Source organism: Capricornis sumatraensis, chromosome 1 (assembly GCF_032405125.1).
Source record: "Capricornis sumatraensis isolate serow.1 chromosome 1, serow.2, whole genome shotgun sequence".
In the NCBI taxonomy this organism is placed as follows: Eukaryota; Metazoa; Chordata; class Mammalia; order Artiodactyla; family Bovidae; genus Capricornis; species Capricornis sumatraensis.
In genome coordinates, this window is record NC_091069.1 from 42,639,878 (window position 1) to 42,660,822 (window position 20,945).

At 42.1% G+C, this 20,945-nt stretch overlaps 1 non-coding gene across 1 annotated transcript; it reads left to right on the forward strand.

Annotated features, from left to right (window-relative positions):
- Positions 1-813: 813 nt before the first annotated feature.
- On the forward strand, positions 814-936 carry LOC138094061 (U6atac minor spliceosomal RNA). The gene has a single exon (XR_011146196.1). It is a non-coding gene; the product is annotated as a U6atac minor spliceosomal RNA (small nuclear RNA).
- Positions 937-20,945: the final 20,009 nt, after the last annotated feature.

Here is a 20,945-nt window from a genome sequence, read left to right on the forward strand (position 1 = left end):
TGATCTCCTTTAGGATGGACTGGTTGGATTTCCTTGCAGTCCAAGGGACTCTTAAGAGTCTTTTCCAACACCACAGTTCAAAAGCATCAATTCTTCAGTGCTCAGCTTTCTTTACAGTCCAACTGTCACATCCATACATGACTACCGTTTTATGGATTAAATAAGAATAATCAAGGGAAATCTGTGCCCCCTCCTTTTGGGTTCAGAAACAGACATCACCACATCGCCAAGATATCTAGAGCTCCCATATGCTCCTCCTTGGTGGCCCTGTTGTTGTTTTTGTTTGTTTTGTTTTGTTTTTTTTTACTGTGGCCACTGCTAACACAACATAACCCAAAATAAGACCTGAGGAACAGGAGCAGTCTTTTCCATCCTTTGGTTATTCCGTAGCAATTGTCACAATACTTTCTATACTAAAACTCTGGGCATGCAACCAGCCAGGGTGAGTATACTTATGGGAAAATGAAAATGAGTATTTTAAATCAGGTCTGCCTAGAATAATCCCAGGCACAGAGTCACTAACCCCTTGGCATTTAGCAGACTATCCAGGACAAGACAGGCCTTCAGTGAACATTCGTCTAATTGAATTCTGGCTTTCCTTCATCCAGTGGATGGAATATAGATTCTAGTCAATGTCAGACATAAAAATATTGCACTAAGCAAGAGATCCTGAAGTGGGGCTCAGCCTCTCCCACCACAAAGTGTGCATTTACACCCACTGGGGTCTAGAAAGAAACACTCGAACAACTTCTGCTTGTACTTAGGTTTTTTCTCAACCTTTTAAAGTTTTAATTTAGGGTGTATGTCTTCTATGTGTTGTATGAAAGGAGAAAAGATTAGCATTCCCCTTGACTAGGATGGAAGAAGCTCTATGGCCTGACAACATGCCTTTGGTTAAGCCATTGCCACCTACTTCATGGCATCTAACTCCTGTTTGGAGGCATCCCTGGTGGCTCAGATGATAAAGAATCTGCCTGCAGTGCTGGAGACCCCGGTTTGTTTCCTGGGTCAGGAAGATCCCCTGGAGAAGGGAATGGCAACCCACTCTAGTATTCTTGCCTGGAGAATCCCATGGACAGAGAAGCCTGATGGGCTACAGTCCATGGGGTCACAAAGAGTCAGACACAACTGAGCAACCTTCATTTTCCCTCTCACATGTCTTATGGACATAGCGTATGTAGTATGTGCTTGCTATATGTGTATATGTAGCATTCACTACATAGTACACCATGCTACATAGTGTCACAGGTGTGGTATGCAGCATAGAAGCACACCTAACTACAGTAGGCAGCAGGAAAATACACTGAGAGACCCACAGTGGGGTCTCCCCAAGAGCTCGTAAGACACAGCCATTCATTCATTCATTCAGTCATCCGAAAAAATATCTTACTGATCTCCTCATGTGGTGTGCCATGCTCTGTTGCCCAGATTGCATCAGACAGAGGCAAGAAAGCAGGAATCATCGGGAAGCTGGTCAAGTCCTGTCCTGTCCTGCTGCCCATTGGACTTGGGCTGCTTCGTGGTTCGGATAACTGGTGTGTGGCACTAAGTTGCCCAGAGTAAGAAAATACATACTAAATATGCATCCACCTAAGAGGATGAAGCAGAGAAAGCAATGGCACCCCATTCCAGTACTCTTGCCTGGAAAATCCCATGGACAGAGGAGCCTGGAAGGCTGCAGTCCATGGGGTCGCTGAGGGTCAGACACGACAGAGCGACTTCACTTTCAGTTTTCACTTTCATGCATTGCAGAAGGAAATGGCAACCCACTCCAGTGTTCTTACCTGGAGAATCCCAGGAATGGGGGAGCCTGGTGGGCTGCCATCTATGGGATCACACAGCGTCGGATACGACTGAAGTGACTTAGCAGCAGCAAGAGGATGAAAACGGAGGAGGTCAACCAGACCTGGGCTTTTAATCCTGGTCACAGATGTTTCCTGTTCATTACAAACTCACAGCAGTCATTTAACATGGTTCTTTTATTCACACCTGGCCTTCTCTCCCCAGCAAAGAAGGGGATTACCTAACTGACAGATTCATAAGACGCTCCTGACCCTCAAAGATGGCTCTCCACCCTCCCAGATGACTGAACCTGCTCGAAGGAGACAGTCCTACAGCTAAGTTAAGGAATGTGATTTTGAATGTAACCTATTAAACTTGCACTAAGTTGTAAATGACATGTGCTTGGTACTCTCTAGAGAACTAGTTTTGCTAGAGAGAAAGATGGAAAAGAAGGTAACACCAGAGAACTGATCTATTAGTAGAACTTATCTATTAGTACCTACGGGTGAAATGAGTGAGTCTCATGAATGCAAAATAGTCTTGGAAAGGAGACACTACCAGGCCACCGGGCCAGGGAAGGAACGTTGAACCTGTCCATTTTGCCAAGGGCCGTTTTAGATGCAGCACCTGCCCCATGGCCTCAAACACTTAGTTACTATCGAGAATGTTAGTGCTAGAAGAAAGTAGGGAGAGATCCCTGGGGTAGGCTAGACCCCAGCCTCCTGACTGCTGGTCCAAATTCTCTTCCAATGAGCTTTCAACACACCTGGTGATTGAGATGAGTAAACAAAAAGAGATTAAAAACTCAAGCCCATTATCCATCTTGAAAAACTAGCTCAATTCTATGGTCTAACTATCTTGAACTGCTTAGCTCATCTCTCCCCTCTGGGGTTTTGATTATACACTCTTGGCACTTCTCAGAGTGATGCCAGAAGTGGGGAGGCAGTCGAGACGATTCTCATCCATACCCCATCCCAGAGGTGAGCCTGGGAACAATGCACTGTTGTTTTACTGGATAAAATAAGACAGAGACTTCACTTACACTGCAAAACCTGGGGTTAAATGTCCTGTGACACTTCGGGGGAAAGATAGAAAAGAGCAATACCCAAAGGTACCTTCCTGGCTTGCCAAGGTTGAGAAACTGGAACGGCCAGACACTTACAGAGTATCCAGGCACAAACACAGTGCATTGATTTAACGGCAACTTACAGAGGGGGGATTAGCTCAACAGTAGGAGTTTCCATAAATATTTCATTTCATTTTAAACAATTCTACTTTAAAATTACTGATATTAAAACTGTTAAACCCAGGTACTCTTTCTGCCCCCTTCTGATGCCTATGTCAGAAGCTTTCTCTATCTCCTTTATACTTTAATAAAACTTTATTACACAAAAGCTTTGAGCGATCAAGCCTCGTCTCTGGCCCCGGATTGAATTCTTCTCCTCTGGGGGCCAAGAATCCTGGCGTCGTGATTCAACAACAACCTTTCATCTTGGGGGCTTGTCCAGGATCCTTCTGGACAAGGTAAGGATGCTTGGAGCTCTAGTTCTTTGTTCTCTTAGCGAACACGTTTGCTGTGCTTTACTAACTCTACGGTGTGCTTGTGTGAATGAATGACATGCCCTGCGGGAAGCAAGTAAGGAGCCCTGCTCTGCGGTTCCACGGTGATCTCATACGACTTATGGCAGAAACCTGTCGGGGGTTTATACCGACCTGCCAATGCCAAGAGGCACCCAATGTCTCCTTTGGGAACCGATCAGAAATGGGCAAAGCATGTGGACCAAACTCTCTTTTCTCAGTCAAACTTTTTGGTCTCTTTGACCATTTCATAACTCCTTGAGAATTAGAAGTACTAACCTAATCTATCGGATCTTAGACTTTCAAGGGTCTTGGATCTATACTGTTACTGTGTACAGTGGCTTAGGTCCGAAACTTGGATTGGTAGTTAAGAAAGCGCCTAGCCTTGCTAGGCGGAGAAGGCAATGGCACCCCACTCCAGCACTCCTGCCTGGAAAATCCCATGGATAGAGGAGCCTGGTAGGCTGCAGTCCATGGGGTCGCTGAGAGTTGGACATGACTCAATGACTTCACTTTCACTTTTCACTTTCATGCATTGGAGAAGGAAATGGCAACACACTCCAGTGTTCTTGCCTGGAGAATCCCAGGGACGGTGGAGCCTGGTGGGGTCTATGGGGTCGCACAGAGTTGGACACGACTGAAGCGACTTAGCAGCAGCAAACCCAGATCATGAGCTATATTTTAAATATGTAAAGATATCCTTTTAATACATTGACTTTTGAAAACAATTTTAATACATATATATAATACATATATACGTAGAGTTAGCTAGATAGGGATGCCAAAACAAAGGTTCACAGACTAGCCTGCTCAAATGGCAGTAATTTATTTTCTCCCCCAGTTCTAGGAGCCAAAAGTCTGAGATCAAGGTATCTGCAGAGCTGGTCTCAGAGGCCTCCCTGCTTGGCTCATAGACGCCTGTCTGTGTCTTCACGCGACCTTCCCTCTGTGTGTATCCGTCTCTATGTTTCCTCTTGTTACAAGGACACCAGTCATACTGGATTAGGGCCCATCCTAATGACCTCACTGAAAGACCCCTACTCCTCCTTCTGAGGTATGGGGGCTAGGACTTCAACATTTGAGTTTTAGGGGAACCCATTTCAGGCTGAATACAGTGTACTGTGCATAGACAACTGAGCATCTTTGCCCTAATTGTCACAAAGTTTCCTATAAAACCTGAGTGTGATGCATGTGACTGAGTTTCTAGTCCCATTCTTGCATCATATCCTTAATAGAAATGAAGTGGGTCTGTAGATTATAATCTAGACTTCTTATAAAGGATAACACACGCACATGGTATTAGGATAATTTTCCTCAAAGGAACAGCTACTCTTTAATTCTGAACATTTTAAGACATCCAGAATCACTTTCCCTAAGCAATTATGATTTTACAAAATGCTGTCAAGACCATTGCAAAGTTTTACTGCCCAGACAGAGCTAAATGCCTGGAGCTTTCAGCAGTGATTTATTATTTACTCTGGAGGTAGGTTGCTAAGCAAGATTTATTCAGTAAGAACAGAGCCATCCGTAACAGTACAATATATGTTTGACTGCAAGGGAGATTCTTTTTCACTGTTCCTCCAGAGAGTGTGTCCTCCATAAGAAAAAAATATATATCTTTATGTAAATTTTCATCCTTTTGTGAAATCAAGGGTACCAGTATGGATTTAACAAACCAGTTTGACTTCAAATGTTCTCATTTGAATTTTAGCTCTGAGAAATTTTCAGAATAAAAGCAATGGGAGAATACCCAAGTTCATTGATGGAATCTGCTGGGTATTTGCTTTACCTACACGGGGCTTTTATTTCCTGAGGAGTTGTTTCATTGCACTACAGTGGCCTAACTCACACATTCATACCAGCTTGCAGCAACTCCAGATTCCTAGGGAAAAAAGAGCACTAATAATGGAAATTTGCCAACTTGGGTTTTCAGAATTGGTAACAAGGACTAGAGACCAGTTGCTGGCCTGCTTCCGCCCCCTAGTGATCATAACTGCTGCTTTTTGCTAAAGACAAGAGAACTGAGTACCAGTGAAATAAGCTGCTACCTACGTCCCCCACTTTAGCAACCTATTCTCCATATACCCACGGCCCTCCAGCTGCCCTTCCACCAATCTCAGAAAAGGGAAATGATCAACTCATTCACATTAAGGTGTCCAGGACTGAAAACTTCCCTTCACCCCAGACTATGCTTTTTAACAAAAGCACTGAACCAAAAAGGCAATGCTGCTTAACCCAAAAGAATAAATCACCAGCAGTAGAAATTTAGAAAATTTAAAAATTAAAAATAAAAAAGACTTTTTTTCCCTAGGCCTTTTTGTCTTTGTGTTTTGGAGGAATGTCTTTGAAAAGTTATCTAGTGCCTCAATTTCTTCAAGGAGTTACAGCCTTTTCTATAATCTGGAGGAGAGGAAAAAAATTATCAGAAGACCCAGGAAAATGTTCCATTTCCCTGACTTCTTTCCTCCGTCATCAGCTGCTCCCACCCCTGTCCCTGGCTGGAAGGTTGGCTCTGGGTGGCAACCATGTCCAACAGGGCAGCTCCCCCCGCCAGACACAAAGTGGGTGGAAACATGAGTGAGAAATGTTTGGTTGGACTCCAACCACCCTCCCCTAGCTGCTCCCAGGACCCCCACCACAGTTCCTCAGTGGGTCAGGGAGTTCTTCAGGCACGTGGCCAATCCCCAGCTTTTGATCTGGAAAGTAGGGTTGAACAATGAAAGTTAGACTAGGAGACAGACTCTGGGAAGCTTGAGAGGCCCCGGGCAATGTTTCTGAATTCTGGCTTGAATGGGTCATTCATCAAACTCCTCCCAAGTGTTGGAAATTGGCCTCTCCCCAACCAGGAACAATGCCAGAGGGTCGCCCCTGCCACCAGTGCCCAAGTTCAACCTAGATGGAACCAGGAAGAAAAGGGAGAGAATGCAGAGAGGAGGGCTGCTTTGTGTGTGGGTGTAGCTTGCTGAGAAGCCATAAGGACCCATGAGTACCTCCAATCTGCCATCACCAACTCCCCCAAACACAGTCTGCGGAAGTAGAAGCTGGTGGAGCGTGACTGGTGCCTAGAGTCAAAGGGCTGGTTTCAGTGCACATTCTCAACTACATGAAGTACTGTGACATGGATAAAATCTGGTGTCAGGCAGACATGAGTTTGAATTCCAGCTCTGCCACTGGGTAGCTGTGCAGACTTTGATGATTTTTATGCCATCCTTTAATTGTCAGCTCAAACACTACACCCTCAGGGTCAACCATTCTGGCCCCACAAATCGGATCAGATCCCCCTTATATAAACTTCCTAATCCCTAATAATTTTTATTTATCACATGCATCATTATTTGTAATTTTATCATTTATGTGTGAGGTGATTTGTCTAACTTTTCCCATACTGCATTCTAAGCTCAAAGTGGGCAGAGAGCTCATCTCTTCCATTTACCACCTTTTCCCCAGGACTAGAACATAGCATAACTTCAATAAGGATTTGAGAAATGAATGAACCATCCTGAGCCTTTATCATCTATAAAATGGGATGATAGTACCTTCCTTGTAAGTTTAAAGTGAATATTTAATGGAAATATATTTGTGAAAATTCTACCCTGTGTCTGACAAGGAGAAAGGCTCAGAAGGGGGTCATTCCTTTGCCACCTTCTCTTCAGAGGCCTACCATATGTAGGTGGACAGTTGTCCCTGGCCACCGGAGGTGCCCCTGAGCAGTGAGCTGAGCCAAAATAGAAAACCGGAGACCTGAACAATCCACAGATTCCATCAAAAGTCCCTGAATAATCAAAAGTAGTTGGCACATTACAATTCATCACCTCTTCCCTCTACGTGTCCCTTGATGGCAGGAAAAGTTATCTCCAGCTTCACTCTCCTTTCCATCCCAGACAGAGAGTAGCCAGAGGGACTGTAAATTCATTCCTAACATTTTCAGTTGTTTGAGTTATGTTCTACAAGAATTAAGAAGGTGACTTTAAAAACATGAAGGAGAAATAAAGGTTGCACTTCCCAGAGCAGAGTACAGGTGTAAAATGAAACTGAACTTTTAATATGAAACTGCTCTGGAGGAGAAAGGACTAAGAATATTTTTATAGAATACTTGCATTATGGGTAATTTTTTTAAATCCAGAGTTCAACTTGCATGACATTGAGGCATAAGTCTACCACTTAATGACATTTATAACTCTGTAACAATACGTTTTGTATAAATTACTGCTGAGGCTTAACATTTCTGATTATGATATATAGAATAAAGTGATGTCATAAAGGCAAAGTTTGTAAGTTACGATCTGTCCTGTTGCTTCAAATAAGAGGATTTCTGGAGACAATCGCCTTGATGAATATAAACTCAAATGAACCTTGAATCTCTTCAATTATTCTTATTTAGAATTCATTTTCCTTTGAACTTTCATTTAACTCAAAGCATAATCGTTCCATTATAAATCAAGCGAGAGCTTGTCTTTCCTGCAATAACAAGTATGCTTTAAATAATGAAGCAACACCTATGATCATAAAAGATAGCGTTTCAATGCACCAAAATACAAAAGGTAAAGAGATTTATTATCTTAGTTCAGTAATGATGAGTTGAATATTTTTGTAGCAACAGACATCTCTATTCCAGATAACACTTTTTATTTGACTTTTTAGTGTATTTTCATTCCCAGAAGACTGGGGTGCCTTATTATCAATGAGAGAAACCCACGACGCAACACACAATGCTGTTGGTGACTGAGAAGGTCAGCTCTCTTTTTGTTCAGTTTCTTGAGTAGGTTAATGAGTATAAGTATCTCTCAGCCTCCCTGGCCCTCTTTTCCTTTATGAAAGAGCTGGCCTAATCATCCTAAATTCACCCCAAACTCCAAAGGAAACGACTCTATGAACTTTTCCTTCTGTACAGAATTATGATGAGGAATAACTAAGTTAATGGAGGTGAATATACTTTAAAAGGCATCAAAGTGCTATACATATCATTTGATGGTTTTCACTCTGTATTTTGTAAATACTTCTACACATCTACTATGTGAACTATGCTAGTCAGTATAACAGATATCTCTGGGGCATCTCCAGGTTAGTACAGATGAAAAAGTGTGATGAAGAGGGACTTCTGGAGTTGCAATAATAAATTCTCTTGGATGATATGGGAACCCCACATTATAACAGGTCAAGTGGCCAAACTATCCCAAACAAGCACCTTTTACCTCATTGAAAAATCTCATCCGCAGACAAAACACAGAACGAAGCAGGTAGTCTGGGTGGTTGAATGACTCTCTTCCTGTTATCTCTTTATGCATTTCATCTTCAAAGCATTGTGACCTGTCTTCAATACACCCTCGGGTGTGGGATTTACATTTTTAATATTGGCATTTATGACGTGGTGCTTTTTCCTGGTTAATTGGTATCAGAGCAAAATGTTTGCCTCTCTCTTGAAATAAATCTCTTCAAGAGCTTCAATCACACATTCTTTTGTTCTATCCTTCATTTGAAATGGGCTCTATAAAGCCGCTACATAATCTTCTGCCTCTCACGTTTTTAAATCTGGGGGTTTATGCTTTAATAGCTTTGATGTTGTGTACTCTTTAGCCTGTTACTTAAACCGTGTTCCTCCCCGCCTGACACCCCACTCCCCCTTAGACTTACAAGCTTGTACCCTCTGAGGCTGAAAGGATTTATTTATCATCCAGAATGTTTCCATAATTTTGGAAACATATGCTTCGAAATTACATTCCAATATCTCATACTATGTTCTTTGTCTTGCATCTGTTCTGTAAAAACAAATAAAACGCACATAATTATATTCCAATAGCTGCGGAGTCTGTTTCCCGCAAGAGTTGGTTCTTCCACAAACAGTAAGAGTCACACAACAAAGGCACTTACACCCCCCTGCGATGTCATCCAAATCTCATTCTTGTGTTAATTAGAGCTAACCAGTGATAATAGTAAACTTCTACTAAGTAACTGAGAAACTTTGACTCCTTTCCAGAGCTATTTCAGTTTTACAGGATAATCTCTTTATTGAAAATCAGCTATTGTTGAAAAACCAAAGACATAATACTCAACCATGCATGGACAACAACTTAGTAATTTTTTATCCTCTCTGGTTGTGACTTGCATTAAACATACTTTAAAAAATGCACTTCTCTCCCTGAAAGATATTGGTGGAAAGATATTAAGTCAATGCACAACAAAAAAGATCCTCCAAAAAACCAAAAAAATAAATCTGAATGAAATATAGAGAAATACTAGGCCAAAATATATTTCTTTTTTTCTATAAGTACCCCACCACGTGCCAGCTCTCTCCTGCTCAAGTCTTTCCCACCACAAAAACATTCACACACGCACACACACACACACACACACACACACACACACACACCATTTAAACATAGAAGCCCAATTATTTTACATCCACCATTTGACTAGAATGTTTGATGTCAAAATTAGATTGATTAGCATTAAGACACTTGAAAAAGCCCCTCAAAACTGAGAACTACTATTCAGCCTATTTATTAAAAACAAAATTTCCCCACTGAAATGCTCTTTCTCCTCAAGGTTCCACCCGTGTTACCATGATCCTTATACTCTTTAAGTAATAAAAGAAATTCTGGAACTGAGAAGAGGGAGAAACCTGATGCCTGCAGTGGTATGCCGATAGATATTTAACAACCAGCTTGAGTGAGAAAAAAAACTGACTTGTAGCATTTGTTAATTTCCATGACATGAATTCCTCCATCACGGCCAATTTCAAGCTACCACTGGGATGCTGCTGAAGTGCAGAACTGGGAATATCTATGCACGGTTGGTTCTTACCAGGTGGTTGGAGCTGGTTCCACCACTGGATGTCTGCAACTCCAGACTGAAATATATCCCCAGCACCTTTCACATCTGGCAGCAGTTCTAGAGGTAACTCTTGTCATTTGCTCTCAACTGGTCTGTTTCTAGAATGATTTTCAGACATTCCTGCCAATATCCTGGGCTAAAAGGCACTTTATACTGACATGAAATCATAGGTGGGGAGGCTAGTCTTAGTTACTGAGTTCAGTTGATAGATAACAAAACCCACGTAAATCCTGGCCCCCACGTGATCCAGTCTTAGCATAAAGATATATTCAAAGAAAACACAAAGATGACTCCAGAAGTCTTGAAAAACAGTATCAGTGTGGGATTTTCTTATAAAGTTTTATGCTGGTGTTTCACCCAGAAATCTTCCCAATCAACCCTCCTTAGCCATCTTATAGTTTTACAGTTACAGTACAGGCTGAACACAAACACACACACACATTCCTTCTCTCTTCCAGGTTCTCCCTCTCCATGTCACACATATGCACGTGTGTGCATGTGCACACGTGCACCAACTCTACCTCTTAACCCTATCACCCCCGGCCTTTACTGCAATCGCCCTTCACTTATATACCACCCTCAGTACCCTGACTGCCCCCCACAGGCACAAGTCCCTGGGCAGTACCATTCGCCTCCCAATCTGACTGCTTTTCTCCAAATCTAGTGACTCATATTCTCTATTCCATTACAGTAACACAAGGTATTTGTCAGTGTGACTTTTGCAGCATCACAGTTTTAATAAGAAGGAGCATTTATCTTTTCCTCTCTATAATATTTGAGTTCCTTATACCTAGAGACTCAGGAAAGTCGTGCTGACGAGAGTCAAACCAGGCTGGAGGGCACGAGGACGTTCTTCTTAACCACCGTACTCTGCTAATTCTCTGTCTAAAGAGAAGTCACTGAGGAACCTTGGCCAAGTCAAACTTCCTGTGCCTCAGTTTCCTCACCTGTAAAATGGAGCTTATAATAGTACCTACCTCATAGGGGATAGAGGGGAATTAAATGAGTTAATATAGAGAGAGTGCTTAGAACAGTGCCTGGCACATAATAAGAGCAATTATGTTAGCCAAGGACCAACTAGTAATGTTAACCAGTACAGTCAGCTCTGCACAGCCTCTAGAATCCCACGACATTTGCACAGTATCTTCTCATAGGGTCCCAGAGAGGCAGCAAGTTTTTTTAATAAAGGGTCAGATAGTAAATACTTTAGGCTTTACAAGCCACATACCACCTCTGTCACACAATCTTCCTAGTATTTTTAAGTCTTTAAAAATGTAAGAGACACAAATGTGTCTCTTCCCCCCACAGGTGTTCACTTATCACTTACTATGTACCAGGTACCTTTCTGGATGCTGAAGCTGCAAAGATGGAGAAGTTAGCATTCAACCTTTAGGAAGGGATGCTCATAGCCTGATACAAAGACAATCATAGCACCATGTATGGTGAGTGCTTAAAGAAAGGGGTATGCTCTGGTTAGGGGAAGGTGATTGATGAGAAAGGTGTCCAAAAAGGAAAGACCACTTGAGCTGTACCTTGAACGATACAAGGAATTCACTCGGCACACAGAGACATAAGAGCAAGGAGGTCTTCAGGAAAATTGCAGTTTCTGGGATCAGAGGAGGCCCATGACATCCCATAAGGTCAGTGAGAGCCAGATCAGGAAGTTAGGTTCCCTCACACTCACTGAGGCACTGAATTTTATTCTGTAGGCCTCTCGTTTCAAACTCTTCAGTACAGAAAAGTTGTCTTCAGGCAGTGTCTTCATTCAAAGCCCTGGATTCATGGAAAGCAAATCTGGTTGAAGCTGAATGGTAAATTCAGAGCCCCTCTCTCCTGCTGGCCTCCTGCACCAGAGGCTGATCAGGGCAACCTCTGTGACCCCTGGCAGCACAGCTGGAAATCCACTGCTCCTGGCAATGGCCAGTAAGCTCAGGGTCCAGGAAAGTCCTGTGACTCCACTCAAATTCTTCTGAAGTCAATAAAATGCCATATATCTATAACTATTTTCATCTTTAGCAGACATCCCATTCTTTCCCAGCAGCACCTCTGCCTTTGCTGGTTGCAGGCCTGCTCCACGCATCTTAACACTTAATTACAAACTGTCTTGGGCCATTATCTAATTGTTTCTTGAGTATGTTTTCTCTCCATCTATATGAATTGGCCTAAAGATAGGAAGTGTATCTTGCTTCTCTTGTATCTCACTCAATGAGGAGATGCTACTGAAGGAAAGAGCTCTTCTGACCCGAAGATACTGAGACTCCTTATAGGAGGAAAGAGTTTCCAAGCAGAATAAGAGCAGTAACACAAGGAAACATCTCCCAGGATAAGCATTAACTTAGTGCATGGAGTATTTAGTGGGGAGGTGTTTATGTGTTTTAAGACTGAAGGTTTTTAATAATGTTTTGGTTAGAGTCATCAGTTCACAAAACATTATTGCTTTGGGTTAGGGTTCTAATTTCTATTTAATTAAATTCATCAATTTTCCAATTATAGTTTGTATAATTGAGGTTTTGCTTAAGAAATATTTTCCCATTCCTATGTTCCAAAGATGTTCTCCTATGTAATGTTTTACAAACTGTATTGTTTAACCTTTAATGATGTAACATCAATAACTGTATATGGTGTGAGCCAGGGAGCTGCTTAAAATGTATATAAGAAAACACTCCAAAATGTAGTGGCTTACAAGTAAAACTAACATTTATTTTGCTCACACATTTGTATTGTAGGTAGGGATCAGCAGGGATGGTTCATCTTTGCGCCATGGAGTGGCAACTGGGATGACTCACCTGGGGCCAAAGGATGCACTTTCAGGATGGCTCGCTGACAGCTGGCAAGTTCGTATGGCTGGCTGTCAACTGGGAGTCCAGCCAAGGCTGAGGGCCGCGGGCCATATCCTTCCCACCAGCACCTTGATTGTCACAGACTGTTTGAGCTTCTTCACACATGGTGGCTGAGTTCCAAGGGGAAAAAAGTAACGGCAGTTTATATCACCGGTATCACTTTATATCTCCTATCTTCAGAAATCATTTAGAATTACTTCTGCTGTAGTCAAAACCTGCCCAGAATCAAGGGGAGGAAACATAAAAGCCACATTTCAATGGGAAAAGTGTCAAAGTCATATTGTGAAAAAGCGCCTGTAGACAGGAGAGAACATTGCAGCCATCTTCGGGAACAGAATTGGCCATGGGATCCAGCTTTATCAGCAGTTCACCTTTCTCATTTCTGAAGTTCCTTTATACACAGTCTGTCGCTGAGCTCTCTACTCTCACACTGCTCTATTTCTCTGGGGTTTTTTTCCCCCACATTAAGGCTAGTGATGTGTCCATACCTAATAGGATAACTTTCTTCTCTTCATCTCCCTTTGTTGATGAAGAGACAAGATGAGGATCTCCATGATCATTTACTAGTGTTAGCACAAAACTGGACTTCCTAGCCAAGACTATGGATAAAGAAACAGAGGTGTGAATTAGATTGTGAGTTATTCATGACCTTTTATTTTTCCATATTAGTTTTTAAATACAACGATCAAACTCCTAAAAATAATCCTTCTGGAATTTTCTTGGGATTGCCTTGACTTTATAACTTAATTTGGGGAGGATAAACATAATGTTATAGTGTCATGCCACTAAAATGCATTTACTCTGATCATTTCTTCTGGCTACTCTTATAGCTTTTAAGCATTTTAGTATTTATTCTATAGAAGTCATATATTTCTATTAATCCCTAAATATTTCATAGTTTTGGTTTGTGCCATGAATGTTATTTCTACTATGTTTTTTAATCTCTTTTTGCTGCAGTTGAGTACCTCTACTCATATTCATAAACTGATCTTGTATCTGACAATTTTGCTTAATTTAGTTGAATCTGTTGCTTTTGCTATGTAACAATCACATTATGCAAATAATGGCAGTTTCGTTCCTTCCCCTCTAATTCACACGTCTGATTTCTTTTTTTTTCATTCCTAGTCTTGGCTAGGAAGTCCAATACTGTGCTAACACTAGTGAATGATAATGGAGATCCTTGCCTCCTCTCAATCTTAAATGGAATGCACGTTTCTCCAGTAAGTGTAAGTTGTGTTTTAAGTTTTTCATGACAGGTAGGTATCGAGCTTTATTAAGTGCCTTTCTGTATCTACCAAAATCTTGTGATTTTCTTTCTCCTTTAAGACTAAAGTCTATTAATGTGTTGAATTACGTTACCATGTTGAATTATTCTTTCATTTCTGAATAAACCTTCTAAATGACAATATGTTTTTAACTACTAACAGTTGATAAGCTACTACAATATTTCATCTAGGATTTTTATATCTGTGATCATAAACAAAAGAGGTCAGTAATTTTCTTTTTTTATATTGTCATTATCCAATTTTAGAATAAAAATTATTTTTAACACAAAAGTGAGTGGGACAGGGACTCCCTGGTGGCCCAGTGGGTAAGAATCCACCTTCCAATTCAAGGGAAGTGGTTTCGATCCCTGACAAGACCCCACATGCTGCAGAGCAACTAAGCCCATACATCAGAGCTAGAGAGAGGCCCTTACACCACAATCGAAGACCCCACGTGCCACAGCTGAGACCTGATGCTGCCAAATAAATAAATAAATACTATTTTTAATGAGTGGGACAGCTTTTGTTATATTCTCCTTTCTATTTTGAGGTTGCTAGAAGTGAATTGTAAAACTGTCTGAGTCAGGTGCCTTTTTGGAGAGGAGGTCTTTGATTGCTATCTCAATTTTTTGGTGTTTACTTATTTATTCAAGTTTTCTGTGTCTTATTTTACCAACACAGGCATTTAATAGTGTTCTCTAAATGTTCACATTTCATATAGAGTTTCCAAATTTAGTAGCATAAAGTTGTTCACAACTTAGTTCTATTTTATATCTCTCTAAAGCTGTTTCTCTTGAAAAGATCTGTATTTTCCATTAAATCTTTTTTCCTGATTAATCTACATAGACTCATACCTTCATTAATTATTAAATAGTAATAGGATGGTTTCTACTTTCTAAAGAGAAAAACAGTGATTTTCCTATTGAATCATCTCCAGACCTCACCCACCTCTCCATCCTGGAGACCACCTCTCAAGTCTATGCTCTTTGATGCAAAAAGAGAAGTCAGGAGCCTGAGCCCTGTCCCTTTGGACCATCATTCAAGCATGCCCTCCAGGGGCTATTGATCCACAGGCTACAGGGATATTTGCCGCATTTTTCTCATCCATCCCCAGCAAGAGCACCACTGAGGAAACAATGACTCACTCCCGACCACATGCCCACCTTTGTATTAATACAAAGCCATACAAACCATAATCTTTCCCTGGAAGTAAATACATGCTCTGGCTGGGAGATAAGTGTAACACTGAGGAATGCACCTGAGGGGAGAAAGAACACTGAGCGCAGATTCGGAACATCTTGAGCACCAAGCAGTCGGAAAGCTGCGAGAGAAATGCTCCAAGTGGGCAGTGCAAAGGTCCCAGCCAGAGCTGGAGCTCTGTTTCCTCTGCTGCTTCCTTCAGGCTAAGGATTACTCCAGCGATGGAAAAGGGAGAAGAGAGAGGACCACTGAAGAGGCAGAGAAGCGCACAGGAAGAAGGCAGTGAAAAAGGAATCGCCGAGCTACACCAAGCTACGTGCAATCAGGACACGTCCAGTTACTACAGCTGATATTTGTGTCACTTCTCACACAGCAGTTAAAAAAGGACCCCCTCGCTGGATTCCCCCACAGCCCTGAGAATTGCAGTATCACAACGTGATGAGTGTGGAGACTTCAGCCCCCAAAGACTGTGAATTTCCCAATCTCACATAGCTGGCAAGTGACAGACTGGGCACCCGAACCCTGGCCTTCTGACGCTAACATCATCCTCCTTCCCTTAAACCACGTGGCCTCCCAAAACAGCAAGTTACAGGGCAAAGCAGAAACCAGCTTCCCATTGTTCACCCCACCTCTTCAAGTGCTCATCTCTCTGCCACACTCACCTCCTCCCCACACATCACACACACATACACACAGAGGAAACTGTAGGTCAATGAAAAGTCACCTTATTTGCTTCCCAAAGCATATGCCAGGCTTCCCTGGTGACTCAGTAGTAAAGAATCCACCTGCCAATTCAGGAGGCACAGGTTTACCCCCTGGCCGAGGAGGGTCCCACATGCTGCAGAGCCGCTAAGCCTGTGGGCCACGGCTAGTAAGCCTGGGCTTTATAGACTGGGAGCCACAACTACTGGAGACTGTGCTCTAGAGCCCGTGATCTCCAACAGGAGAAGCCACCACAGTGAGAAACACACGCACCACAAGCAGAGAGTAGCCCCCACTGGCCGCAACTAGAGAAAAGCCCACAGGGCACCAAAGAGCAGCCAAAAATAAATTAATTAATTAAAGTCTTATTTTTAAAAAGAACATGCTATTGTTTATTTGCCAAGAAGCTCAGCAGGACCTCTGAGCTACCAACTATCTTGTTCTAGAAACCAAAGGGTCAGCACTGGGAGAATATGAAGCCTGTGCCATCCTCCACACCCCCTGAATCATCACCTGTAGGCACAGGTCCAGGTGCTCAGGTGGATACAAGGAAGCTCTCAAAGACCTTGCAAATGAAGTCAGGACATGATGTTTCTATTGAAATAATAATAACAACAACAACAATACAAAAATAGCAATTAACACTTCTGGAGTGCTTTCTATCTACTGCAACCATGATAAAAACTTTGAAGAGCTTTGAATCATGTTTAATCCTCATGATTAATGATTCGAGTCTTCCGTAAGAAACAGAAGCTCAGAAGGGTGAATTGTCGGGGTATCTGCAGGGAAGGGGAGGCTGAAACAGGGCTGTGGAAACCACATGCCTGGCTGGTCCTTCAGACTCACAAATTCGACACCAGAAAGAGGACAGGCAGCCAGGGAGAGGAGAGAAAGACAGTCACTAAATTTAGTTTTGTAAGCACACAGTAAGACCAGAAGGAATGTTTCCCATTCTCTGATTCTTCGGTCCTCAGGGACCAAAGACAAAGTTTCCATCCTCAGAGGAGCTTCATTCCCAATCTCCTCCCTCAAAATAGAGTGAGTGTATGCACGTGTGTGCTCTTGAAAGGTGAAGCAGACCTCTCAATATCAATGAAGGGAATCAGTGGCAGAGGCTATCAGTGGGGGACCTTCCCAACACCCTGCTGCTGCTGCTGCTAAGTCGCTTCAGTCGTGTCCGACTCTGTGTGACCCCAGAGACGGCAGCCTACCAGGCTCCCCCATCCCTGGGATTCTCCAGGCAAGAACACTGGAGTGGGTTGCCATTCCCTTCTCCAACGCATGAAAGTGAAAAGTGAAAGTGAAGTCGCTCAGTCCCCTGTCCATGGGATTTGCCAGGCAAGAGTCCTGGAGTGGGGTGCCATTGCCTTCTCCGTCCCAACACCCTGGGTCCTCTCTATTCAGGAAATAACCCATTCCCCGTGTCATGCAGTTTTCAGTCTTTTCCTATCCCAGCCACATCTACACAGCATGTCTAGTGTGGCAGCCACCCACCATCCATTCCATTTGCTTACTATGAACCACCAAATGGGGTAGACACGGTCCCAGGAGGCCCAAGACCTCCTGTTGGGCTAGCCAGGCATTCTGTCTGCCTTAGATGTGAAAAACCTTGTGAAGACATGCCAGAGTGTTCAATTCCCCAGTGTAACCCATAGAGTCTGTGTCCGGCACACCACTGCCCGTCACTAGGCCAAGGTCTTCCAGGGAGATTAGAACCTCTGAAACACATCACAAAACCAAAAAGAATCTTTCTCCCCAAAATTCAAAATTATTACTGATCAGGGGAAAGGATGTACATTTGGCCAAATTCCACTAAGATTCTGTAGTTCTCCATTATTAAGAAGTCTTGCTTCAGGAGTACAATTTTAACTTTTTGGTTCTAAGTTTTTTTAAATATATGTATATTTAAATATTTAATATTTTAAATATATTTAAAATATTTATATACATATTTTTTACACACACACAAATATAGTGGCTCTACCATTTAAACTACATAAGATAGCAACCACAAAATTGAAATTCTGTCTTTTAAAGGGTTTTATGTACTCCTCTAACTGAAAACAGCTTCACAATAAAAAGATCCTGTTTTACAAGTGGGCCCAACCCAAAATAGTAACTATGGCCTTAAGGGCTATTATCCCATTGCTATATGAAGGATTTAGGGCATATAAATGCCCATTAGCACAGCTAAGCATAATAATCTGATTTATAAAGTATCCCTTGCCAGGGCCCTTGTGGCACCCTGCAATTACACTGCCCCAATTAAAACATCCTACAAGCCTAATAGACTTGCCCTGAAAGACACCACCCTATAAAAGCATGACCCACCCCACACAAAAATCCTGATGGAGGAGGTTCTATGGTGAGGTGGTGGCCACAAAAGGGGTTTTCAGATGGAATGAGAGCATTTTAAGTGTCTAATTCCCACGCTCAGTGCCTGCCAAAGTACACAGGAGTGAATAATAACCCCACAGCAAAGAAGAATTAACAAGGGGAGCTGTCCAGGTGTCCACCCAAGGCTTTTCTAGTAAATATGGCATCTGCTTGCTAACATGGGTTTGAAGCACAGAGAATCAGAATGATGTTTTCCCCTGGAAAGCAGGAGGAAGCCTTCTGTTCCAGACACCCATCTGGTGGTATGGAGTTTGGAAACCTCCTCTCCCACTTGGCCCATCTCAAGCCCAAGTTACTCTATGCAATTTACAAGGCCTAAACTGTTGCTTAGTCTAACTGTTGCTTCCTGACCTGCATACAGATTTCTCAAACAGTGGGTCAGGTGGTCTGGTATTCTCATCTCTTGAAGAATTTTCCAAAGTTTTTTGTGATCCACACAGTCAAAGCCTTTGGCATAGTCAATAAAGGAGAAGTAGATGTTTTTCTGAAAGTCTCTTGCTTTTTCTATGATCCAACAGATGTTGGCAATTTGATCTCTGGTTCCTCAGCCTTTTCCAAATCTAGCTAGAACATCTGGAAATTCGTGGTTCACATACTGTTGAAGCCTGGCTTGGAGAATTTTGAGCATCACTTTACTAGTGTGTGAGATGAGTGCAATTGTGCAGTAGTTTGAGCATTCTTTGACATTGCCTTTCTTTGGGATTGGAATTAAATCTGACCTTTTCCAGTCCTGCGGCCACTGCTGAGTTTTCCAAATTTGCTGGCATACTGAGTACAGCACTTTCACAGCATCTCTTAGGATTTGAAATAGATCAACTGGAATTCCATCACCTCCACTAGCTTTGTTCGTAGTGATGCTTCCTAAGGCCTGCTTGACTTCACACTCTAGGATGTCTGGTTCTAGGTGAGTGATCACACCATCGTGATTATCTGGGTCATGAAGATATTTTTTTGTATAGTTCTTTTGTGTATTCTTGTCACCTCTTCTTAATATCTTCTCTTCTGTTAGGTCCATACCATTTCTGTCCTTTATTGAGCCCATCTTTGCATGAAATGTTCCCTTGGTATCTCTAATTTTCTTGAAGAGATCTCTAGTCTTTCCCATTCTGTTGTTTTCCTCTATTTCTTTGCAATGATTGCTGAGGAAGGCTTTCCTATCTCTCCTTGCTATTCTTTGGAACTCTGCATTCAAATGGGTATATCTTTCCTTTTCTCCTTTGCCTTTTGCTTCTCTTCTTTTCTCAGCTATTTGTAAGGCCTCCTCAGACAACCATTTTGCATTTCTTTTTCTTGGGAATGGTCTTGATCACTGCTTCCTTTACAATGTCATGAACCTCCATTCATAGTTCTTCAGGCACTCTGTCTATCAGACCTAATCCCTCAAATCTATTTCTCACTTCCACTGTATAATTGTAAGGGATTTGATTTAGGTCATACCTGAATGGTCTAGTGGTTTCCCTACTTTCTTCAATTTAAGTCTGAAATTGGCAATAAGGAGTTCATGATCTGAGCCACAGTCAGCTCCCAGTCTTGTTTTTGCTGACTGTATAGAGCTTCTCCATCTTTGGCTGCAAAGAATATAATCAATCCACTTTCGGTGTTGACCATCTGGTGGTGTCCATATATAGAATCTTCTCTTGTGTTGTTGGAAGAGGGTATTTGCTATGACCAGTGCGTTCTCCTGGCAAAACTCTATGAGCTTTTGCCCTGCTTCATTCTGTACTACAAGGCCAAATTTGCTGTTACTCCAAGTATTTCTTGACTTCCTACTTTTGCATTCCAGTCCCCTATAATGAAAAGGATATCTTTTTTGGGTGTTAGTTCTAGAAAGTCTTGCAGAACCATTCAACTTAAGCTACTTTAGCATTACTGGTCGGGGCATAGACTTGGATTACTGTGTTATTGAATGGTTTGCCTTGGAAACGAACAGAAATCATTCTGTCATTTTTGAGATTGCATCCAAGTACTGCATTTTGGACTCTTTTGTTGACTATGATGGCTACTCTATTTCTTCTAAGGGATTCTTGCCCACAGTAGTAGATATAATGGTCATCTGACTTAAATTCACCCATTCCCTTCCATTTTAGTTTGCTGCTTCCTAAAATGTCGACATCTCCTGTCGACATCTCCTGTCTTGCCATCTCCTGTTTGATCACTTCCAATTTGCCTTGATTCATGGACCTGGAATATTCATGGAATATTCCAGGTTCCCATGCAATATTGCTCTTCACAGCATCAGACTTTACTTCCATCACCAGTCATATCCACAACTTAGGTATTGTTTTTGCTTTGACTCCATCTCTTCAGTCTTTCTGGAGTTATTTCTCCACTGATCTCCAGTAGCATATCT